At 37.9% G+C, this 26,162-nt stretch overlaps 1 protein-coding gene across 1 annotated transcript in view; it reads left to right on the top strand.

Moving 5' to 3' along the window:
• The first annotated feature begins 48 nt into the window (after positions 1-48).
• Positions 49-26,162, top strand: part of CIB2 (calcium and integrin binding family member 2) — a 47,270-nt gene continuing 21,156 nt past the window's right edge. The window contains exons 1-3 of the mRNA XM_086757422.1: positions 49-78; positions 3,053-3,161; positions 16,525-16,559. The gene's annotated coding sequence lies outside the window, so the exon portion shown is untranslated. The remainder of the gene's footprint in view (positions 79-3,052; positions 3,162-16,524; positions 16,560-26,162) is intronic.

Genomic DNA, 26,162 nt, shown 5'->3' on the forward strand with positions numbered 1-26,162 from the left:
ACTTTTGTAAAATCTCGGCTTCCAGAATTGCGTCATTGGCAGGAAAAAAAAAAAGTCATTGAAAAAGAAGAGTGTCAGGTATTTGTTGCAGCAGAGAAAAAACAACATGCACTTTAAATGGTCAAAACTCCAAACTGATGAAATAGGGACAATTTAAAATTTGTACTTGCCTTAGTTTTACTTCCTTGAAATGTCGGCGATGCCGGGTGTCAGTTGTTGGAGTCGCCGCGGGGGTGCTGTGGGAGGCCCCCGGCTGTGGCGCGTCCCTTCCCCAGCCACGTTCGGCGAGGGAGGCGGCGCCCGGCCGTTGGGATAAACGGGAACCGAGACAGCTACCTTGGCGTCCCACCTAAAGCGGCTAAGAAATACTGCTGCTTCCCTGCACTTAAGGGTGGTAAGGTACTTGGAGTGTTCTCGAGAGTAAAGCACCAAGCTAGAACTGAGGCAGTTTGGGCGCAGGCCTCTGGGAATAACTGCTTCATCGGTCTCTTAAAAGATTCTCCTACACGTGGACTGGGGGTAATACTTGCACCTTCTGTATGATCTGTGTAGTGATGCAGAGACTCTCTTATGGTGCGGTAGGCTCTGCTGTCTATATAACAGCGTTGCCATTGCTTGTGATTGTGTTCAGTGCCCTGTGCCCTTGTTAATTCAAACAATTCATTGTAGGAATAAATAAGATTCTCAGCTTTGACTTAAAATCAAGACTGAGTTTCTAAACTCAGTGGTTGCAAACAGTGATATAAAACATGAGTCTAATATATTCTGAAAGTTTAAACTCAAAAGGCAATTTAAAAGAAAACCAAACCTGTCTTTGGTTTCTTACACGCTTTGGGCAATATGAGGATTTGGGTTCTGTCTCAGTACAATTTGGTGCCAGTTTTTGGTAATGGAGTTACCGGAATACTTGCAGCCTTCCCATTTACTTTACTGTATGTGTCCTGTCTGTGCGTGAAAACTCAGGGCTAAAACTGTGTTTTCAGTCTGCTTTGGTCTCAAAAGTGTAAGTAGAAATTCTCAGAATTGCACAGCATTAATAGCCCCTATTTTCTGGAGGTTGCCGCTCCCCCCCCCCAACAGGGCACCAGACATACTCACAATTTTTCCCCTGTTGAAACAGCCTACTGTGTGTGTATGTTTTATTTTATTTTTGATAATGCTTTGAATTGAGAATAGTCGCTCAGATGTTGTCTGTAATGGCAAGTGTGCAGAGTTCTCTTGATACTGATTTTCTTCTGGTAACTACTGCTGTTTTTCCAGTTTAGTCTTTAAAATCCAGATTGGTTCTGCAGATACCTGTTTCAAATGCTTTTGTAAAATATTTTTTTTTTGTTCAAAACTTTGCACATTTTGGCTCTTTTGTTGTGCCATCTTCTATTTACTGTTTTGGTTTTTTTCCTCCCCTTTTGTAAATTGAGGCTAGCTCCCATCTCAGATTGATCTATGATGTTTCTAGGACATACAAGCTGAATTTGTTATGTTTTTACTCTACTGCTTCCCATGAGATGTATGCATCTGTTCTACTCCTTTCTTTATATTTGTTGTTTCTTTTGCCATGATGCTTACCAAAGGACTCCATAAATGTTGATTATGTGCTATACTATGCTGATCAGTGTATCCACATTGTTTTCTTGTGTATTCCGACTGTATCTGCGTGTACTTTCTGGGCTTATACTTTTATTGTAAATTGAGGGGAGGGGAGAAATTCTTTATTACGTATATTTTCAACAGCTAGTGCAACAGCTTTCTGATCTGTGTCTTATAGGTGTTTCTATAGTAATACTAAAATAACAAGCCATTAACAGTGGTTGGTTTGGATCTGTTCTGAGAAGGGCTGAACAGCACAGTAATCAAACCATCAGTAGTTATTTTGCCTAGGAAAAAGATGCCTATATAGAGATGTCAGTAGTTTCTTTACTCTACTGTTCACTGTATTGAGACTCCTATGAGGAAATTCATGACATTAAATGTGGTCTGCTTAGGAAACCATTAATTTTTAATTATTATTTCATTCCTGAGGCAAAGCATTGTGTTGTGTAAGCATCTTAAAAATTACTTCTTTTTTTTTTTTACTTGATTTATTATGGATAAATTAGGCTTAATGAAATGCCATCAGAAACCTCCATCTTACAAGATAGTGTATTTTATTAAGCTAGAGAGATAAGATCATAAAACCAACGAATTTGGCACAAGGTTTTCCTTTCTGTTTGTTTTCTTTAGCATTAAAAGCTTTCTACAGAATGTTCTTGCTCATCATAACATGTGCTCAGATAGTGATGTGATGAGATAGTAAACGTCTTTCATCAGTTTGAGGGCCATGAGTTTTGCATCTTTCTCAAGTTCTGTTTATTCATTCATAAGACAGGGTCAGTCCCATGAAGCCTTCTCTTACAGGCTAGCACTTCCAGGCAAATTTAGTGGGGTCTAAGCATCCTATCAGCTACTTTTCTATCTATTGCAGAATAATTTTCATTTATTTTAAGATTTCTGTCTTATAACTATTTGCAGCTCATTTTTTATTTACAGTTTGCAATAACTATTAAATAAGAGGCAAGTTGTGACAGCTGGTGAAGAATATTACAGTGATAATGTTTTGTAGCTCTGTAGCATTTTTCATTTAAGGGACTCACAGGCATTTTAATTATTTTATCCCCACAGGCCATATTGTAGGTTAACATTACTATTGCTCATTTACCTGTGAGCAAACAGGTAACACTTGGAGTACAAGGGGGCCCCAACTTAACTCATAGAAAGTAGCAATGGAATAAACATACAGGCAGCCCTTCTAGATAAAAACTGTTCTTTTTGCTAACAGAGTGCATCTTTATGAAGAACTAATCTGCAAGGAAACATCTGTGTGGGAGAGAAATTGCTGGAATATTTGATGTAATGGCAACGAAATCTTGCAGGTCTTTTTTCCCCAGTTAAAAGGATAACTTTTGATTATGTCTATGTATGAAAACTCAAATAAGTTGTAGCAAACTTGAGCAGTGAAGGCAGTAGAAATACAATTTTATTGTTAAAATTCTTGTGTTGATCCTCTCATTAACAGGTAAAGTGATCTCTGTTTATAGTACCTGGATCTTCCTTTGAGGAATAAGAGCCTTCATACTTAAACCACAGTCAAATTCTCGCTGCATAATTTACAGAGGCAATTTAAGGTAGTATGACCTGTCTGTTGGATGTTATTAAACCTGCACCTCTACTAATAGGTCAGAGCAAAGTCAGCTGGTGTAGCAGCCATGGCTAGCAAGAGTTCAAAGCAGGAGACTTGGCGATGAAGGTGATCAGGAGTGCTAGCATGATTTGTCCCACTCCCTGAGCTCTGGCTGTGGAAACACGTCCCTGCAGCTGGGGTCAGATTGCAGCCTTGGGTGGGTGCTAAGCTATTGCATCTGACAGCCATCTTGCTATAAAATATTAAATCTGGCCTACATGGCTGATAGTATATTTTCTGCTCCATGAATTAAACTTTTAAAGCAGATGGATAATGGCTGCTTAACCATGTTCTCTGGTATAATGACAAGATTATTGTATATATACTCATACTACATCATAAACTTTATTTGCATCTGATTGCAAGGTATATGTATATGTTGCTAAATGACTTAAAATTGCTTACTTTGGCAAACAGTTTAGAGAAATTGAAATGCAGTAAAGTGTTATGAAAGGGAGTTACTGATAACATTAAGGTCAGATCTTGCTGTGTACGTAGAAAAGTATTGATTTGTTGCAGTAACTTATGCTGGGAGTCAGTATTGCTTAACACCCAACTGGCAAATAAAACTAATCTTTGATAAATACAAACAGATAGAAGAAGTGAAAGTTATCTGATCTTCGGTACATACAAACAGGTAGGAGTGAAAAAGAGCTTGAGCATTATACTGTCTTTAATTTTTACCCAGTTAGTATAGCAAGATAATTATGCAGTGAAATACAGGTGCCACTACAGCATGCTTGAGAAGGACTAGGTACTACAGTAGAATCCTCAACAATCACTGTTTGGATCCTCTTTTTAAAAGTCTGTGCACTGTAATTTTGTTTAATAATCGAAAGTACTTTTCAGGCTATGGAAAGAAGAATTGAGGAAATAGTTTCTCTTCTGTCTGTATACTCAGTGGGTGCTGTTCCCTTGGTAAGCTGAGTCTTTCTTTTAAAGCAAGAACTTCTGTTTTAAAGCAATCATCTCTTTTAGCTATACCAGTTTTCCTGCATAATTTCTCTACATTGGAATGAAACCAAAGTATTTCTAATATGCAAGAGAGAAGTGGAGGTGGCACAGTGGAAAGCCAGGCCCAAAGCCATAAACAGGGGTATGTCTATGAACCTCAGAAACTCTGCTGCTGGCCTACTTCGCAACCACAAGTAAGTTTCATCTAGGTGGTGCTTTCCATTTAGCCCTTCAGCATCTGATTTTGATTCTAAAGATAGAGACTAGCAGATATGTGGGTCATCTAGGATACAGTGGGACCAAGCAGCCGGGAATATAAAAGCAAGTGAAAAATAAAGAAATGAGGTATCAGCCTTTTCGCTGTAAGAATACTCCTTAAGTATAGAGAATCATAAGATTAAAAGATACGGAGTCCAATCCACCTCTGGTGTCAATTCACTTCTGCATAATTAAGTATTAAACATAATTTGTCCATTTATATTTATTCTGATTTGCATAGACAGGCAGCTTGAATTAGGTGGCTGTGAAAGAAGTGCTATTTCATGCAAATCACTTGACTACGCATTGGTCTGCTCTGACTGGGAACAGCTGCTAGCTCTTGCATTTCAGTAGCAGCAGATCATAGAAATGAAACGTGCTTAATTTTGTGCATAAGTACTAAAGCCAGTGATGAAGCTTATTCAGAGTTGAAGATGTCTAAGAACTTTCAGAACTGAAAGTTCTTATTCTCAGGGGGTCACTTATGGATTGTTGTTCTTTTATTCAAAAAAAGTGTGTTAAAAGAGCACTTTTAACAAATAGAAATACTGTATTTTGCAGGTTTGGTTTTTTTTTTTTTTTTGCATTACATTCTGACTTGTTGAGAGTCTTTTGGAACATACTGAGAATCCAATGCCACTGTACTTCAGGGAAAAGAAAAAAACTACAGCACTGGTGGCTAGAAAAACAGAGGTAAGTTTGGTCACGTAGCAGTCAGTTCAGCTGTCTGATATTTGATTAGATGCTTGTTGCACTCTTGATCAGATGGTAGGTCATTTACAGTTTGGTTTGTCCCTACTACTGTAGCTTCTTCCTTCTTGTTTTGAAACTCTGCTGCCATATATTCTATTGGTAGAATCCATTTATTTCACTGTTAAAATTCTGGTGTTTCCTTATCTCTAATAAGCCCTGTTGAAGACATTCTCGCCCCAAGCAGTTTCCTTTGTGTATATGGCAACACCTTGTGGGTTTGTAGCTCTTAGCAGCGCTGGTTTGCAGATATTCAAATCTGCATTTCTGAATGTTACAATCTCAGTAAGTCATCTCTTAGAACAGTCTGTGGATCAGCAGTTTGTAGAATGATTTTACTACATATCCAACACACTTCATAGGATTTTTTTACTATGTATACAATACATTTACTTTCAGTATTATTGTTAATGTTTGTTCTTTGTTGTTATATGCCAAGGTAAATTGAATGCTGTTAGCAGGTCAGGATCATTAGAAGCTGTAGAGAAAAACAGAAGATAATTCTCCAGGTGCTTTTATTGAACACGCTACTTTGCTGAGGAAAGAATGACCATGTGCAGAGCTGTAGGTAGAGAAGGTAGGAATTTTATTAAATATTTATAAACCCTTTCCCATTCCTGTGTGCACAAGTAGGCAGTGAGCAGTCCAAAGAAACTTGCCCATAACAGGTCTTCCCTCCCTGTTCTCATCTCTTACATGCTCTTTTATTTCTGTTACTTTAAAAATTTTCATAGAGTTGTAGCGCTTCAAAATACACGGTGAGCCCTCTAGTGGTACTTTGCACCTTGGCTTTAGGCTGTCGTGACTTTTTTTTTTTTTTTTTTTTCTTTCCAGCTGTGCTTGCTTGAGCCGAAGGAGGCAGAAGAACGTCTGTTTAAGCTACTGTAGTTGTCCTGATTGTTTTATGTATTTATTTGATGTGAGAAGGGACCCTTGCATTCACTGGTGTACCTGGGAGGCTGGCACCTCTGGCAGTGAACTCGCATCCTGGGTCGCCAGGGCTGGTGGTCGCCCCGGGGCAGGCACAGGCGTTCAGCTGGGAGCCCCCGCCGCACCCGCTGATGTCGCGGGGCTGGGGTGGTGGACTTTTATCTTTTTTATTAGAAAGGTTCGCTCTGCTAATCCGTTTTTCTAGTTTTGCCCTGGGAGGAGGGGGTGTGTGTGTGTGTGTGTAACACGACTGCGCTACCCAGCGCCATCGGGTGACGCAGAGCTGCTCTGAAACATGAGGGTGCTGAGCGGGAGCACCCTGAAGTGCGGAGTGAAGACGGGAGTGGGTCACCGAGGCAGTGGAGAGCTGGTTTCTTCTGGTACTGGCGGCTCGGTTTTTATGTTGTGAAAGCTTTGTACACCTCTTGGAAAAGCATCTGAAAAGGGGGAGAATGGCATCGCTGTTTCTGGGCGACACCTGCCTGTGATTTTAACACTTTCCTTCCCGGCACACTCAAGTCTAGCCTTTGCAAAGATTTTCCAACACTGCGTCCTTCCTCACTGTACAGCTGCAGGCAAAACCAGTTCAATGCAGGCTTTGGGATTTTTTCAGCACATTCACAGAGTATACGTGCTCTAAATGCCTACAATACAGAGGAATCCTGCTATTTCCAATGGGATGCATTTGCATAGAGGAAGAATTCTTCATTTAAGATGGGTAATAAGCAAACGATATTTACTGATGAACAGCTAGATGCATACCAGGTAAGATATCTTAGTTTGCTTTAGGGGAAGAAAAGGAGTAATCCTAATATGTCTATGGGGGTTTTCTGTTTTGAAATGTGTTGGGTTTTTTTTTTCCAAATATAAATGAAAACTTCATTTGTAGCCTGCGTGCTTATATTCTACTGTCCCTTCCCAGTAGTGGTAATAGTATTCTAAGGCTGAGTTGTTGAATATACTCAGTGTAATTCCCTCCACTGTATAGAAGAAAAGGAATCAAATCCTCGGTGTCTGGAGTGGGAAGCAGGATAAAGACTGTGACTACCTTGACACAATGGGAGTTCTTAGTAGAGTCTTTCTCTTGAGTGTTTTATAAAGAAGAAAGTGTAGCAGTAGCCTCTTTTTCTCTCCCTGATGCTTTTGCTCTCAATAGAGGGGAGAAGAAGAAGAGAGAAAAAAGGTCTTGTCTAATTTCACTTCTTCTAAGGGTAAGTCATAGAAATGTGCTTAATGTGATTCCAGAATAGATATCCTTATGCTTGCATCCACTCCTGGATGGCAGTTTCTTACCTTAACAGTAGTACGCATTTTATGTCCAGGCATAGCTTATTGGTACCTCTTTACTTCACACTACATCAACTGAATTTTTAATAGGTTAAAAAAAAATTATGCCCACTTTTCGGTCATGTTTCAGCACACTCTAAATCTCAAATCTTACTGAAGTGGATTGCAGGAATCTGTCTGCACAGTGGGCACCTCAAACAAGTTTCTGAAAATACGGTGAGGCAATATATTGAATAGAAGTATGCTGAAGGAGGCAGCTGACTGCTTATTATGAGATGCAGGCAGAGCTGGCTGCATTGCTCCGTTCTCTTATATGAAGCGATAAACATACACAGAATTAACAGCGCAGGAAATCAGCATTTAGTTTATCTCCTGACCAAGGGACAGCTCCAGTGCACACAAAAGTAAATAACTTTCTTTTAACCTTCAGGATCTTTGACTCAAGCCCTCAAAGTGGAAACTATAATTTTAAATACTAATTTTCTTTGGAGTTACTGCTAACATGAACTTTTCACAGGTGTAGATATTTAGCTGCAGAGTCAGCCTAGGGATATATGCTAAAATGCTTTAAAATGCATATTATCCCATGCTGAAAGTAAGGCATAAATTAAATATTCTTATTAAATTCCTAGCCTTTTTCTTGTCATTGTAGGAAATGTGAAAATGGAGCTTCTTTAATTTCCACTCTGTCACACATCTCACCCTCACCAGCCGTCACTGCAATATATTAGTCTAAGAGCCAAAAAGGCTTTTTCACATCCCTGCTGGATAGGCAAGAGGGAAATCAAAGATCTGTAAAACGCCAGTGTCTGTCTTCCTACTAACAATAAAAGTGAACACAGAACAGAGCCCAACTGCAGTGAAACAAAACGAAATCCAAATGTAATTAATGTTATCTTCTTGACATACACTGGCAAGTGCAGGAGCTGAAATGTCATCCCTAATTCACTACTCTTCATCTAGAAATTGCCTTTCCCTAATGGCTTTTGCAGCCCCTGCCTTCCGTAATGCTGGGTAATTGATATCCAAGCCTGGCAGTAGTTAGGCCCAGTGGATTGAGTCAGCCTGTGGGATTTCTGTGTTTCAGGTGGACTTGCCGTTCGCTAGTATAGTGCTAGATAATTTTTGACTAGTAATAGCACTTGTCACGTATGGTAAGTAAAATAAAATAACAAGTTTCAGGACAATAACTAAACTCCATAATTTGTTAGGAAGGAGTACTAGCCTCATGCTGTGAACAATCAGATAAAGTCTTTATTTTGATGGTGATCTGCCTCTGGTCTATTGCTTATTGTATACATCCTGGATTTTTAAACATAAAAATCCTGGGCTAACTGCTGTAGCCATCCACACAGAAAGCTCTTGCTTCTCCAGTGCATTTTGAGGGAGTATGCAGTTGCTGTAATACAAACAGAGCTGTTTGACTTGAGTTTGCCATCTTACTTGCTTTTTTCTCATTTGTGGAACTCTGTCAGACAGAGAAGGGGAGAATGGGGTAGTGGTTCCATAATTTTTAAAATTCAGGTTTTTCATTTCTTGAAACAGCAGTTGGGATGCCAGGTCCTGTGAACACTGGACCAAAGTAAAACGCTAAATACCAGGGTCCACTTTGCAGCAGTCTGTTGTGCACATCTGTCCCTCAGTGTGCAGCCAGCCAGGCAGCTACATATAAATTGCTTTAAAATGGATCATTGATTAATTCCCTCCCCCCAGCCTCCCCCCCAAAAGAGAACTAGGCAACTTCTTGTGAATTTGTATGTCTATGAGTTGGTACTGTACTCCTTACAATAATCCCTAGGATTACAGAGTCCATAGTGTCTGTAGGGCAGAAGCAAAAAAAAAACTCAATCCTTTTTGTAAAATTGATTTTTTTTTTAATTCCTCACAATTCCTGTTAGAAGACTGTTCAAAATCTCACCTCATGGTTAGACTTAAAATTTCTTTATTTGAATATATTTCTGTCTCTTGTATATTTGGTTGTAACTTACACCATTTTTGTCTTTAACACAAATTGCTCTGAGCTTATAGCACTTGAAAGCTACTTCAGTAGTGAAATAGTTGGTTTTTTTTAATGCATTATGTTTTAAGTGCTTGATCTATAGGAGACACTTCTGATAGGTACAGGAAAAATGGAGCAGGGAGAAGTTAATGTGCTTAAAGTATGGTAAAACCATATGTAAGTGTCTTTAGTTTTCAGGAGTAAAGATTAAGCTGCAGAAAAATCACCTTCTTGAAGAGCTAGCATACATAAATCTTAGATCGTTAATATGATATTAATGAAATTAAATAACATTATTTGATTTATCTAAAACTTTCTGAAATGCCCATATAGAAACTTTTTTTGCATATAAACTGTCATATTGAAGCATAATTTTTTAGCAGAACCTTTACATTTAAATACAATAATTGTAAATCTACTCACCCACAAGATGATCTCTATATTTTTAATGGATAAGTGTTTTAAATACTCTTCCTTAAGAGTGGTGATTGGTGACCAGTTGAAACTATTTTTAACAGAGATGCATAATTGGACTTGATAATATTAAACCCCTCGTAGCTGGTTTTTTGTTCGGAATGGGTACAGCTGCAAATGGAAAGCTGCAAATCTCCTAACACCTTGTCATATCACCTATTATTAAGATAGCGTTCTAGTTGGCAGCTCTTTAAATTTTCATAAGCTTAGTGAAATGTTTTGGAAGTTAGGCTTTGGTTTCCTCATTGAGATTCACTTCATTTAAAACATTATCCTTGTAAGAAAATGAGTTCTACTGGGGATTTCTGCTTCTTGTGCCCTTAGAGTACTTGACTATTTTGAGGGGGGCAATTGTGGGGGTTTTTGTTTGTTTGCTTGTTTTACATCAAATGCAGAATCTCACCAAGGTCTGGTTAGCAAATACTTAAGTATTAATCAGCAAGAAATATGTATTTCCTTGCAATCAAAGAACATTTTAAAATTAAGCTTTTAAAAGTTTTCTACTGGTTTTGGAGGTCAAGTCTCATAATGAGAAAAGAAAACTTGAATTTTAGGGTTTTTTTGATGCTATATGAAGATGCTTGGAGCGATAGAAAATAAAAGTATACAATAAAGTGACATCAGAGGAATATATTGGCCTCAGTGCAATGCACAAGAAGCTGTACTTGGAGTATGGACAAACTACTCCACTGTTCAATCAATCTCTTTGCTTTTTCTGGGGTTGCTTGAATAAGTGGTCTGAATTTGATAGGAATTTGGGTCCAATTTTTTTTCTTAGTAGACAGAACCTCGGGAATATAGGGCACAAAAATTTTTATATCAAATACTACTGTTTTTATTGCAAGCTATTTCTTTGTGTATTTGTTCATTGGTAGGGTTATTTACTCTACATTATTTAATGCAGCCTCAAAACAAGCTGGTGTTTATCGTGGCTGTCTTCTAGGCAATATTGCAGTAACAGTATTATGAAATAATGTCTTTCTTCTTTTACACAATAATTTATTTATTACAGAACTAACTTTTTTCTTTTTGTTAAAATTCTAGACAAAATGAGATTCAACTATATTTCATTAGAATTATGCAAAACCAGATGAACCAGCCATTTATAAAGTGAAACTAGGTCATCAAGCTATCTTTTGATTTAAAAAGCTATGCTTGACTTAATGAGATCTTTGAGAATGAACCCTTTGCAAGAATGCAGAAAGGGTATTCATCACAGGTCCTCCAGCATCTTCTGTAGAAAGTACTTTTCAGTTAGATAGAATACTGCCGTTAATGTGGAAATTTAAAGTAGCATGATAAAGGAACAAGGTTTGTCTGAAAGTGTCCTTTAGTCAGATTCTGGTTTTGTGCCACCATAGATTGAGCAAAACTACATTTGTTGACAGTTTGTTTTTTTCCTTAGTCCTCGCTAATGTCTAACTGTTTTTACTCCCATGTTGCAGTATAAATATATAAACTGGTTCTTCCAGCTGCAGATTTTTCCTCTTGAAACTCGGTGGGTGTTTTAGTTGTTCTGGCTGTAATTCTAAAATATGTATGATTACAAATAAAGATACGCTGGATGTTAAAATCTCCATTTATATTCTGATGCAACTAGCATTTTTAAAGATAGAAGTCCACGTACCAGTAGTATTATTAATGCAGATACTGACTCTGACAGAATTTTTTTTAGCGTTTAAATCTGGATTTGCTAAAGTACTTCCACAGCTATGCAACTTAAAGACTGGTGCTAGTCTCATTGACTTCCTGTAACTCTTTATATATTTACAGTGGTGAAAATAAATAAATACCTTGCTGACTCAGTCTTGCACAACACCATACCAATCTTAGTTGTATGGCAACTGGAATAAAAGTATTGCATTTGCAAAATGTTAGCAGAACAGAGTTAATAATAGATCCGATAGGAAAGTTCATTTGCTTCTATCCAGCACCTTTTTGATTACTTCATAAGATGATATTTTGATTAAATGTTCTTACACACATTGTATACTTTTGGCACAGTACAAAACGTCATTTATGATTTTAAAAATTAAACCTCTGAAATCATTTGTTTGAAATACTAACATTGAAAATGTTGCAGCATTCAGTACTTCTCGTGTATTAAAAGCTGCTCAGTAAGATACCTATATGGATCTAATTTGCCTTGCTTTGAGGATATTGTCCAAATTCCACTTAGTCATTGGTTTACTTTATCTGTGGCTTGCTGACTTTTGTTTGAGACTGTTTTTCTAATTTGGAGTGATTTTGTGTTGCTAAGACTGTTTTATATTATTTCCTTATTTATAAAACTTTCCAATAGAGCTGTTGCAGGATCAGAATAAAGCTGCTTTTATAAAACTGTACTTATAAAAGGCAGAATTATATATGTATTGGCTTAGAGGAGAAATATGCATTTAATGGGCTTAAGAAATTATTTCACAGTAGCTTTGCATACTTGAGCACTACTATTCTTTTATTCTATTGTTTTTTCTGTGGAGAAGTGTTTTGCTTATCTATGTTGAATTAGTGTTATTTGAAAACAGTGCTTTATGCGCACTGATACTTGCTTCTCAAAGTGGTAAGTGACCATCTTTGGCAATCTTTCATTCAGTGGGCTCTGCTGCCATTCATGAGCTGTGTGCTGTACTCTGGTATTGGCAATACATCCGACAGAACAAATTATACGTGGTCTGATTCTGGAGCCATACCTCATGTTACGTTGTGTGTGTACATTTACATGAGGTGAAGTATCAGCATTCTCAGCACAGTTATCTCTCTTCCTATCTTTTGTTCAAGTCACCGTAGAACTAAACATAGAGCAGAACCAATCTAGGAGTTTGCGCTGAAGTCTTACAGACTGCTGGAAAAGGTAGTGGACCACCATATTTCAGTCTGTTCCTGTTTTGTCTCAAACCTACATTCACCTGACATAGGAAATCAAAGAATAAAAACGTCTGACAACCTGTACATTCTGCTTCTTTTATAAAGTAAATTTTAAGAGCAGAGGCCATTAACCCTACTTTACAAGCAATGTTGAGCAAGTTGCAGAAAGTTGCACTACCAGCCAAGATCAAAGCCACCCATAGAACCTAATGCAAAATATTTTAACAATCAGCTAAGCCACCTAAATGCCAAATTTGAGAACTGAGTCCCGTTGTATGAGATAATTATCTCATTGAAATAAATGGGAAATTTTCTGTTTGTTTTATTTTGTTCACTTTGCTAGACATAAGTTGAGTGGATAAGTGCAGATCTTTATAAGGTATCTTACCTCCAAAAAAACATCAGCAATCAGTTGTCAGATTTCTGATTAATTTTTTTATTAAGGGCACAAGGACAGACTGAGTGAGACAGTTGATCTTAGAAAAGGTGCACATATTTTCTCAGGGGCTGGAGTAGGTGACCTCTCAAGGCAAAGACTCTCTTCTGAATAACCTAAAATCCACAAGGGAACTCCTGTTAGCAAAAGACTTTCAGGCCATTGTATAGCATTTGAAATAAAAGCAGTAATTCTCAGGATAAATTCTTGCCAGAAATCTTCATGTGGTAAGAATTATGAAAACTCTGGTGACATTTATTTGTTTAGTATTTAGTTTGTACTTTTCTAGCAGGACTCCCAGTGGCTTCAGTGTCCAGATAGAATAGATAGGTTGCTTTTAAAGTTAATAATAATAACTCAAATACCACATAATAGTAAATGTGTTTCATGATATCTCTGGCTTGAAGGAAGATCAATGTCATCATAAGCATACATGACAAATGCTTTCCAGGACTTCACCTTTCCTTATGTGGGAGTTAATTTAACATGTTAGTTGACTATTTGTTGTCCATCACTGTGTATTTGCTGTGTGAATGAAGTAGCCAGAAGAAAATTGGATGATTCACCTCCGTGTTTCTTTGGCCAAAAGTCTTTAATTAAATTGGAATTAAATTGCTGGAGTTCCAGCAACTATAAAATGTAATTATGTTATTTAGACCCTTGTTCCATCATGACTTTAATCCAGCTGAGGGCTGTGCTTTCAAAAAAAAAAAAAAAAGAAAAGGTCAATCACGCACCTCTTTCCTACCATCAGTAAATTCTTGTTTCAGCTTCATCTCTTGTACCAGCACTCCTGATGCTATATTCTAAGTCACTAAAAGGAAGTGATCCAAGCTGGAAGTGAATCCATTTTTGCTAGGTTACTTTCCAAACGCATTAGTTTCTTCCTTCAGAGTTCTCTGATGCAGTTATGCTACTCATCGGTGTGAAGTCTGCATAAAGGAAGAGCCAGAAATAAGGAGCTGGGAGAAGCAAGAGAGGTGGCTGGACCTCCCCTTCAGAGGGAGCTTGGTGCCATGGCTTTTACCTTTGCCGTTTGAGACCAGACAGGCTTATTGATGGTAAAGCATTTCTGAAGTGGTGTTTATGATATTGCTGTGGATCAAACGTATAGGCCAGGTCACAATTAATTTGCGGTGCTCTGACCCTACTTAGCTGTAAGATCTCTGCAAGTCTGTGAAAACAATGTAATTTTTTTTTTTTACACTCCTTGTTCCTGACACAAAATTCCATGTCATTGGCAGGCAGAATTGGAATACTGCAGTCAGTAACAGTGGTCTGGCCAACACTTGGAACTTTTATAACTTTTGTTATAAAGGTTTTAAATATCAGTGCGTTTTAGATTATATTAGTAAAAATTTAGTTTGATTAAGAAAAAAAAAGGCAGTAGTGTTTGTTGTCAAAGGAGTAAGGTGGCTCAGATTAAAAAAAAAAAAAATGGACCTTCAGCGAAGAAGGTTTATTATCTGACCTCTTAATGTTTCTTCCAGTGGCATTTTTGCATTGTTTCTGAAAGGTAAAGGCTAACTTATCTTTTTAATCTTTGTCTGTATTTGCATATCAATTCCCTGTCGGCTTTCTAGTTAAGTAACAGTGCCTGCTGTTTTCTCAAGCCTATATAATTACGGGATGATTGCTGCTGAGAGCATTACAGTTATTTGTGAGATTGCACCTGCCTTTCGTTGATAAATGAAGCATCCTTAAGTGACAATTTGACCGTAAGTGTTGAATGTGCTGGAATTAATGAAGACTTAACCAGCTGGCTCCTATTTCACTTTGTGCAGTTCCAGACAATGTGACATCAGTGTCAGCAGCTCACAAGGTGCTTCCTATTGTGCCTTGTAACACTATTCTGCTACACAATACACTGAGGGAAGAGCTGCTTCTCCTGCCACTTTATATGAAGGAAAGCAAGCAAACTCAATAATTGATACCATGCAGGACTGATAGCGTACCTGGATACTTGAGACAAGCTGTTTGACTGCTTCAGCTAGCTGTGATAATTTGCTTTTCCCCTCCTTGGAAGAAGCAGGCATTTAGCCAGAAGGATTCTCAGCTTAGGAAAGAAATGGTTTTTCTCTAGCCGACTGAAGAGCAGGACTACGGGAGTCATACTGGTTGTATGTACTCTTCAGTATGACTTACCATCTCTGATGTTGTTATCTTGTCACTAGCTGATTTCAAAATATGATCTATTTTGAATATGCTTACGTTAAAGGAGGAAAACTACTAAGAGCTGAATTCTTAGGCAAATGCTTTGCCACATCACAAGGGCCTGTGAGAGAGGTGGATAATCAGGAAGAACTTTGTGGTTTGATGGTTATTCCCCACATATACACCCTCATCAGCCAGTAGCTCTAAGGCAAGAAGATGCATATTCTCTGAATTTATGACCTGAACAGTGTATTATTTCATTGTCACCAGTGTTCCTAGTTTTTGCATGTATTAGGGAAAATAGTGGGGATTAGGGGATATTTCTGTTAATGGGATGGGACTGATTATTATGGTTCCTCACAGCACCTGAAAATGTAACTTTTTTGGTGACTAATCTAGAAACACTTGAAATGCAAATGATTTCACTGCTTGTATTATGGTTTTTTTGTGAAGTGTGTGAATTCTTCTAGCAAAATGCAGATGTTCATAAAAAGTGAATTAAACCACTGTAAATGCGGTCCCACCACAGAGCCAGAATTCAAGTGAATGCTTGTAAGCTCTTCCTCAGTGTTCTACTTTGCATTCTAGTAGGTTGTTTTGAATTCTGTGATGGCACAAGGAAAGCTGCAATGGTTTGCCTGCTGTTTGGAGCAGAGGCTGTCCTTTTATCCATGTTCCTAACATATGGGAGTGTGCAGCCTTTGCCAAAGCAACCACAGTGCAAAGCAGTTGTTAGCAAAAAGAGTTAATAACTAATAACTGAGTACATGACTTTTATTATTAAATCAGTTGTCTCTAATAGAGGAATACTCCAAGATCAAAAATTGTTTTTCTCATCTATTTGTTTTATCTAGCTTTCTAGAACCATTTATTGAATGTTTTTGGCCTATAGCTTACTTTTTAATTTAATTTTGTTTCTAGTGGTCATTCCACAGTGGAGAGGTATTTCAGCAAGCTGGGTTTTTTTCTCCTGAAGTTTCACATTAACAGTATTTTTTTAACTGATAGCCCCATCCTTAGGGTATTTCAGTTATTTTATAGCATATGTGGCTTTCTGAGTCAAAAGCCAATGGTACACAAATGGGATATTTAATGTTTTTTCTGGCAGATCTGAGTTTCCTTCCAAAAGGTTGAAAAATAATTCTTTGCAGTTGTTTTCAATATTTCTATGGTACAATAACACATTTTGTTTTTTAACAGGATTGCACGTTCTTCACTCGGAAAGAAATCCTTAGGTAAGTAAATTGTATTAAATTTTTCCTTCAGTATTCGTATGGAAGGGACTAAATATTTTTTCTGACTTGTGAGGAAACGAAATAAAGCCAGTTATTTTGCGTGAATGAGTGAGTGTGGGATACGACTCAAGATACACTTATAATATATAAATGTGGGTAAGGAAACAGATGGTGATAGGCTTAATTTCAATGTAATAGACTTTTCTAGGGATAAGCTGTTGAACAGTTGAGAGCCAGTGACTTTTTATGAAAGGAATGTGCTACTTTTCTGCTCAGTTATACCAATGCAGGTGCATCCTTCAGTCAGTACAGATTTTGATGTGAACTTCAGTGTGGGGAAAACTGGTGGAACTTAAACTGCAGAACACCAAGAATCTTTGTTTCTTTACAAACTTTCCCTACAGAAAGTCACAAAGACTGGGATCACTGTTTGCAATAGAAGTGACTTGGCTTTTTTCAGTAGTGATGGATTGAGCTGAACTGAAGTAATTTCTGCCTATGTATATGCTGACTTCTTGCCCTGGATCCTGCCATGGATTCCTGATCGTCTAACCATTCAGATTAAGGATTTGTAAAAGTATGACATAGGTCAATACACCTGTTTTTTTTTGTTTTGTTTTTGTTTTTTCCCTGAGGATTTTTGCTCCATTAGGAAGTGAGAATAAATCTGTGGTATGTATATAGACTTAGGAGCTCCTAATGCTTCAGGATTCTCAAATCGAATAGCTCCTCGGGCATCAGAAGCCTTTGTTTTCATAAACATTGGGAACTGCTTTGAGATAAAAAATAGACGTGGTCTCTGAGAGAAATGTTCTTTGCCTTTACTCTGTTGCTGTAAACCTCAGTAAGATTCAGTAAGATGTTCAGTGACTCCATCAAGGCAAAAACTAATGGGATAGCTTTGAGTGAGGTGCTTTATTTTTTGCTGGAAAAATAGAGGTGGTATTTCAGTTAATTTCTTGCATACCTTGTTCTCATTACTCACAGAGAGGTGATGCACTCACTCCTCAGCAGTGCACACATTTCTGAGACCACTGTGCAGTAAGAACATTGCAATACCACCACCTAAGCCAGGATTTAATTTGGTCCAGCTCCCTCTTATGTAATTGTTATGGTTTAAAACTTGGCCACATTGTTGGAGTACATTTTCATGATATGTGATGGTGTGACTGAATGAGTCAGAATATGTGTGCAATGAGTGGGTGATAGCTGGCCCAAAGATAAACTAAGCTTAATGAAGGCTGGCTCCCGCAGAGATACCAGTGTCCTGAAAGCGGGTCAAGGCTTCACAAAGTGAATTACTGTAACATGGATGTAACTTCTTTAGCAAAGCATTCCTCAGCTGTGAACCTCCAGGAATGACACGTAATCGTTAGCTATAAAGAGGTGTCATTCTGTGTTTGTGGTACCCTACAAAAAGTCATGCAGCTTAAATAAAAATGAATGGTGGTTGTATGTTCTGTCAGGGCTGCAATGTTGTTAGTTCTGCTTGAGAACAACGATTTTGGCAATAGCAGAATTTGTCATCACAATTCGTCCAGAAAAGTGGCTGTGAGTCCAAAATAACAGCGACTTTGTAGTTTAGACGTCAGAAGTGATTTGGTTATATTCCTGTACCGTCATTAGTTCCAGTAGTTGGGTACATACATTATATAGCCAGAAAAAAAACAAACCCTAATGATTTTTAGTGTAATTTTGTGTATAAAACAGACCTTTACCCATCTTCTACATCTTTTAAAAATCAACAAATACTGTTATTCTGTTTCACAGGCCTACCTTGATACACAGCTTCTGAAATAAATTTGTTTGGATTAGATAAACTGAAAAAAAATGCTTTATATTTCTGAAATCTCCTTTAAACTCAAAATTGTTATAAACTGTTAAAAACAGTGACTTACTTGTATTTATACTGTTATCCTATGAGGGAAATAATTATGAATTAAGGATTTATGTAAGTTAAGGTTCTCTTTGTCACTTTGAATACCCAGTCTAATAGGAGAATTTGAACCCTTCCAGGGGCAGTGATTTGTAAACTGTGATGCTATGTCATCTTGCTCTTAGGAGTAATTTATTTTTCTTGTTTAGGATAATCTCCAAGGAAATATTTGAATTAGCCTGAAAGAATCATTGATTTCCACTGCAAAAAGAGAAGTGACTGGTTTTGATACTTGTACACCTAAAATACATCTAGAGAAAAATTTGTTGGCAAATAGGAAGCCTAAAATATGTGCAGTACAGCCCCAATTTAAACAATATGACATAAAATGTGACCAATTTTATAGCAAGACTGTAACATCGATGAGGGGAGAATGGTCTCAGATACTGATGAACTCTAAAGGACATAAGGAACCAAACATCTCCACAGAAGTTGTAATTAGGAAACTGCTGAATCTGAATAGGCAAACTTTTTCAGTCTGGAAAACAATGTTTCCACACTGTAAATTTGAACCACCATGGGCAACTGAGAAAATACAGAAAATATACTTTGAAAAATACACTATGGATTTCAAGAAAATATGTTCTCAAGTAATGAAATTAGAAAATGTCATTGTATGGTAGGCAAAGAGGAATTTACAGTATTGCAAAATCTGACTATTAAATGAAGAATCAGCAAGTTCTGTTCTCTTTTTCTAGGTTACAGTGGATTAAAAAATACTTGCAGAGAATGACTTTGCAATGTGCAGCTTTGACAAACAGATAAAAACTGGCTGAAATTAAGAGATATTTTGGTACAGAATTGTCATAAAACTTTCACATGCATTCTTCAGTTTTTCTTGACACATGTGGTGGAGATAAAAATTTCGAGTTTGATATCAGGGCACTGAAGATGGTGTTTCAGAACATTCTAAAAATCACAAAAATGAATTATCTAGATTTGCATATATTTTTTATATAACAATATTCTGGGGTTGATTTTTGGTGTATGCCATATTCAAAACCTGAGATTGTATTGCACGCAGAGCCTTTGGTAATGGTAAAAACAGATCACAATTTATTTCAGTAAGAGCACTCCATTGTCCTGCAGGACTGTTGGCAGCATAAAGGAATATCTGAGTAGAAATGGATGTTTATTTCCTCTTTGATTTAGGCAGGTTGCACAGTACGGCAAATTCCACAGTGCTGTACAGAACACTACATGTATCTCTTTCAAAACTGAGTAATTTGAAACTACATTTGCAGACAGATGATTTGTAATCTTTTTTGCCCTTGCATGGCAAGTGGGACATAGAGTAGAGGAGGTCACTGTAGTTCATAGAACTTGATGATAAAGGAAGAAGCATTTAATTGTGGAAAAGATTCTCCTGCTATTCAAGAACAAGTGGATGCTTTTCTATCTAGGACTTGGGGACTTTTCTATCTAGACGTGGGGACTATGGGTGGAATAGGGACTGGGGAACTGGAAACTCCTGGTTACTTTCTTACTCTGTCTATGTGAGCAACTGAGCACCTTTGTCAAATTGCCACTATAATTTTTCTGTGCTACCTACATTTAATATTTTTGTGCCTTTTAAGTGTGAGGATAGTATTTCCTTTGTGTTGTCTGTTTAGATTGCTCTGCCTGGTAAGGATAATTTGAACTACTTTTACATGCAGCATAATAAAAGGGATCTTAGTTGTAACTTTTACATTTTATGGTAGTGAAAAAGGTGTTATGAATATGTTTTTGAGGCTTATGGTATCTCTGAGAGGTGTTATTGTCACCTGGTAGCCTTAGTAATTTAAATAGAAAAACTAAAGAACGGTGAAGTATTGAATGTGGCAAATAGTATGTAAGTTAAAACAGGTTTTTAGTAAGTGCTGTTTCTCTAAAAAGCATAGAAATGTAAATAAAGAAGTTTGTCTTGGTTTGCTTTTCTCTCTTCAGGAACATAAGAGGGCATGAGTGGTGCCAATGATAACACCCCAAATTGTTGTAATTTAATGGACCTCAGCTTGAGTGCTGTGGGAGCCTAGCAATACATTTTGTATTTTGGAACTGAAGTTCTGAGTGAACAATCTATTTCCTGAGAAGAGAACAAAGCATGCACTTAGACTCAATTACATTATTTATGGTAGGCTAAAGAAACCTTTACTGCTTATGGGCGGTGTATGGGAGATAAGAGAGCCATTGCCTGCATGACTTTGCACCCGATGTGTATCAAAAAGAACAAACCCAAAAATACTTATGAGAAGCAGTGCAACCGTAGAATATGATTGTGAAAAATATATATTCTTGGGGTAAGAGATTAGATTAATGGAAGGTGAAAAATAAATGCTCTGTTTGAAAAGTATACTTTACAAAGCTGAATATTAATGTTTGATTGTAAAATGCTTAGAAGAATAAAATCATGGGAGTAGTTCTGTAAAGGCCTAAAATCATAGGAGAAGGAGTAGTCACTTAGAATCATTGTGTTTCCTCTCCTGCCTTATCCTCCAGTGTGATGTTTCTGCTTATTTGGAACCTCTTTACATAATCAGTTTAAGATATGGCAGACAGTAATACAATCAATAGTATTTATTTACTGTATATAAACTGTTGAATACAGATGGCTGTTGACGGAACAGAGTAGAATCAAGAGGTATTTCTGCATGTCTGAGATGAGGTTTTACTGAGTGGAAATGATGTAGTATGTCCCCACCTCAGTTAGGAGGGACGCAAGTACTGTTGTGCATTTCTTTATGCACTGCAGAATCCTCTCAGATGTGATATGAAGCAAGTGCGGGTCCATTTCTGTTTAGGCTGAACTGAATTTCTTGTGCAGCTGTGAAATTCAGTGAGACAATCCAGCAAGGAGTATCCTTACCCAAAAAAAGAAGTGAATAGTTTTTTGGCTGAAGTCAGCCACCTTGGCTGGCTCACTGTCCATTTGCATGGGTGTTAGTGAGGACACAAGGGAAGGGACACAATTGTGTAGGTGAGGATGAAGGGATGAATATGGCAGCTCCAATTTAAATTGATTTCAACTGATGTAAACCAGCATGAGACTGCAATTAAGTGAAATGAGCTAAGTGTTTTTATCTGTCCCTGCAGGAAAAGTAGCTCATCAAAAAGCCCGAACAACAACAAATGTATTGTCTGCTGGTTTAATGAGCTGAATCAGCTCTCCAAGGGATCAGATGAGTGCTAAAGCTGGCACAAGAGCCGGAGCGAGCAAATGCAGCTGAAAATGAGGAAAGGAGAGGAGAGCAAGACTTAGCATTTCAGTACCACTAAGGTACCAGATTGGCTTAGTCTAACTTAGTGTGTAAGACTTTGGTACCAGCAGCAATTTAAGTCAACATAAATGCAGGCTGCAGTCAAAGGGATTGAGGACATAGTCTCTTGATTGATAATCTGAGTGTGGATAATTTGCAAATTATTAGGAAATAGAATTTAAAGTGAAGAAGAAATGAACACAGAATAATGAAAATGGATCTAGGAAAAAAATAAAGTAAGTTAGACTGCAGCAGAGATAAGCATGCCTGGTGAAAGAGAAAAATAGAAACCATACATCGTTATTGGTGTTAGATAGCTTTTTGTTACCAGAAAGCCTAAATACACTCTTAATTTTTTATTAAAGATGGTTAATTTTGAGACGTGCTTAACACAGCTCATGGGCCTAGGGCAACATGTTAAAGAGTGTTAGGTAATGCAGACATATTTATGTTATCGCTGACTCAAAATGTTATCTAAAATACTTATAGGACAGCTGAAAAACTTCTAGAGTTGTTACTGATTTCATTGGTAGGTGTGTGTGATGTTACTGATTTCATAGGTAGGTGCTTTGAAAATACACCCCACTTTTCTTAAGGAGAAAGTGAAAATTAGACCGGTGTATATAACTTCAGGACATAACTTTGGTGTGTGGAAAGATGCCAGAACACACTGGTAGACAATCAGTTCATAAGTGCCTAGAACATAATAAATACTTAGAGGCAGCCACTGTGGGTTTGTTAAAAGCAAATCTCTTTCTCCGAGTGGCTGTTCTTGTGGATAAGACAAAATAAACCAGTGCAACACATCTTTGTTTTGGTAAAGACTTTTGTATATTCCTTTATGTGTTAGTCTTTTCCTACCTATATAAGTGCGCTAACCTCTTGGCTAAGGTGCTGTTGAACATACTTAGAAAATTTGTAAGAATGGTGAGAAACATTGAGGTGAAGAGGGTTACAGACACTATGAAGATCAAGATTAGCTTTTTCAACAGTGATCAATATAAGGAGCAAGAGGAAGTTCACACAGTCAGGTACTAAGAACTGAGAAAAATTTGCAAGTGCAGAATGCAATGTAGCGAACTATGAGGCAGGGGTTAGTTGATCTAAGCAAAGTCAGCATAACTTTAGCAAACAAAACCCACAAAACTCCCTGATGCTCTTGCAAAAAAGGGAAATGTAGATCTAGGATGCATTAAGCTTAGCGTTGTATATAAAATGGGGCAATTCCACTTCAGTCAGCATTGTTGGGACCTCAGTAGGAATAGACTGTGCAGTTTCAAAAAGGATTTGTTGTACTGGAAAAGGTCCAGTAGAGAGAAACAAGAATAAGAAGAAAAAAATTACATATGAAGAAAGGTTGGAAAAAATTTTATTCGTAGCAATGAATCTGTTTATGTAACATGTCTCTCTTGTGATTGTAAATGAGAACAAATGGTTGAGTTGTCTCTTACAAGGCAGTATTTCTCTTACTCAGTTTTGTAGATTGATTTTCTAGCAGACAAGCTTTTACTCCAGTAATAACGCTTATCTGCTAGCCAGCCCATCTGTTTCTGTTTCTCCCTGTAGACTAGTACAATTTGGCAAATGCCCAAGCATTCAAACACAGGTGTTCTTGGATGTCTGTCCTAGCCGAAAAGCACAAAATCTGTAAATTAAAGTTGTATAACTTGAGACTGACTTAACCTAGCTAGGCAGCTACTGGGGGAATATGGCACTGGATGACCAAGCTGGGCACCATCTGGACCGTCAACAAACCTTTAAACCTTTTTTGTAGAAGAAAATTAGGAATTCTGTTGCATTCTTTTGTCAGTCTGTTTCTTGGCATGTTTTTGATGGGTGAAAGGTGAGGTGCAGAGGAGCCCTTCTAGCCAGTGCAGCTCTATGCTGGATTTTAAATCTGAAACCTGCCTGAGAGTTAAGTTGGGGAGATAAGCAGTGGTTTCCTCCAAGTGTCTGAAAAGCCTTCCTTATAAGGGAGCAAATGCAGCGAACTGTGAGATGCATCTTGCTGTGGAGCAAGTTGCTATGCAGATGGAGGGAGGGGTTAGAACACAGCTCCTGATTTTCCGACACATCCCATCTTTCAAAAAGTTTGGGGTTTGTATGCAGAAAGGGGATATTCCCGTATTGTCAGCTTTGTGGGGGAAAAAAGTGCCTACCAAGAAAATAAAGTTTGGGGGAACTCTATACCCTTGCGAATCTCCCTGAATTTTATGCAAGAAACTACATACAGGAAGAATGTATGTCCTGAAGCTGCTATTGATCTTGTTATTTATGTTTCTATTCTTCTTGTTAATAGTGTTTCTGTATCCTCTATGAATGAAAAAAAAATAAAGACTTCTGGACAATTCCTGCACCTCCAATACAGTAAAACTTTCCTTTATTATGTTTTAGTCAGGTTGTATCTGTTTTAGTAGGCTCAGGTGAGGACAAAATCTTTCTCAGTGTTGATCTGTATGGAATCTGGAGTAGTGGTGTACAGTGTCCAGTTCTGGGCTCCCCAGTACAGGAGAGGTATGGAGCTACTGAAGAGAGTCTGGCAAAAGGCCACTAAGATGGTTAAGGGACTGGAGGATCTCTCATATGAGGAAAGGCTGAGAGCTGGGATCTGGAAGGTGCAAACAAGACAGAGCCCAGTGCCCAGGGCAGTGAGTACAAACTGAAACACGGGAGGTTCTGTCTGAACATAAGGAAGCACTACTTTTTTTTTTTTTTTTTTTTCTTTTTTTCCCCTGTGAGGGTGAGGGAGCACTGGAACAGGCTAACCAGGGAGAGTGTGGAGTCTCCATCCTTGGAGATATTTAAAAGCCATCTGGACATGGTCCTGGGCAGCCTGCTCTAGATGCCTCTGTTTGCCAGGAGGTTGGTCCAGACTGTCTCTGGAGGTCCCTTGCAACCTCAAGCATTCTGTATTTCTTTGAAAAGAGGCCTGTGAGCAGGATTTTCAGTGATGCTTCAAGGAAGGAAAGATACTGTAACCTGCTTTTGTCTGTACTTACTATGCATCATGTAGTTCTGTGAACAGAAGTTACATATTGAAAGGCAAAGCCTTCTTAAGTATGACTGGATATTTTAGAATAAATTTATTATTATAGATTATCACTTTAAAGCCTCTACTATTTTTTTTCAGAATTATCGCTTTAAAGCCTTTACTCATTTCTAATCAAGGAATCATTGCAAACTTTTATGTTTTGTTTTCTGTACCCGTTTAGTGCGGAGTTCTTATTACAAAGGCAGCCCAGCCAGCTGTAATACGTTGTCACTACATTTAGAGGTGTTGATCTATGTATATCAAACCAAGGAAGAGCTACTCTGTTTTAATACACCCACTGGTGACGTCGGGTACAATCTGACTTCCTCTCAAAGTGTAATAGCAAATTAAAACAATCACTGCAGGGTATAAGCTTGGAAATAACTTTTTTCCAAACACATCAGTTCCCTGATCCTCACTGCAGTTTCTTAACTGTTAGTGCTTATGCAAGGGAGGTGAGCGAGTGGGTGGGCTTGAAATTTCTGGAAGGGCAGATCAGCAGTTTGGATTTAGACTGGATTAAACTGATACACAATCAGAGCCTTAATCTTTGGATATAGTACATTAAGCTTAAACATATACCAAAATTTCTGGGGACAGGGCATCATCAGTAAATTAAATTTGTCACTACATTCCCTCCCACTCTCATCTGTGGGAGGGAAGACGCTAGTAAACACTGCTAGCTTTTCCTCTTCCTTCATGCAGAGTAAATGAGGCATCCTGGCAATAAAGAGAGCACATCCAGGAATGGGAAAATGCTTCTGCTTGCATCCAGAAGAATTTCTTTAAGCAAATACCATGACAGGATCTGTAGTTGCTACTGCAAAGACAAGTGAGGCTGTTTGCAGATCCTGGGCTTCTGAATATACATAATGGTCTGTATATGGTAATGGCAGCTTTTCCAAATCTGTGTATATTCAGACAGCACTGAAAAACCTTATGTTGCTCCCCTGACGTAAATGTTTTTGTGATTGGGGCAGGTAGCCAAAGCAGCTTTAGGTTATTTTCAGATATGCTTCTTGTTGAGGGGCATGCTGAGTTAAAGGACAAAAAGCCTTTCCTTCTCTAATTCACAAATGCTCCCAATTTGTTCAAGTAACCTGAGGTGCCTTCTGCTTCTATAAGAACAGGAGAAGCATTAGAGCCTTTACCTCAAAGGTTTGTTTCTTTTCTACTTACGGTTAGTAATTAATGTTATTGAGATGTGTGTCAGAACAGTCCGTAATCTGTACAGGGCCAGTTGGTGCAGCATCTGGGAGATGAAGGCTGAGTCTGAGTCACAGTATTGGTCATAGTACTCGGTGCAAGTTTACATTGTGTTACAGAATAATTGATTGGAAATGCATCCAGTTTCCTTGCAAAAAAGTAAATACCCAGTGTAATGTAGGCTGCTCAAG

Source organism: Chlamydotis macqueenii, chromosome 12 (genome assembly GCF_036417535.1).
Source record: "Chlamydotis macqueenii isolate bChlMac1 chromosome 12, bChlMac1.mat, whole genome shotgun sequence".
NCBI lineage: Eukaryota > Metazoa > Chordata > Aves > Otidiformes > Otididae > Chlamydotis > Chlamydotis macqueenii.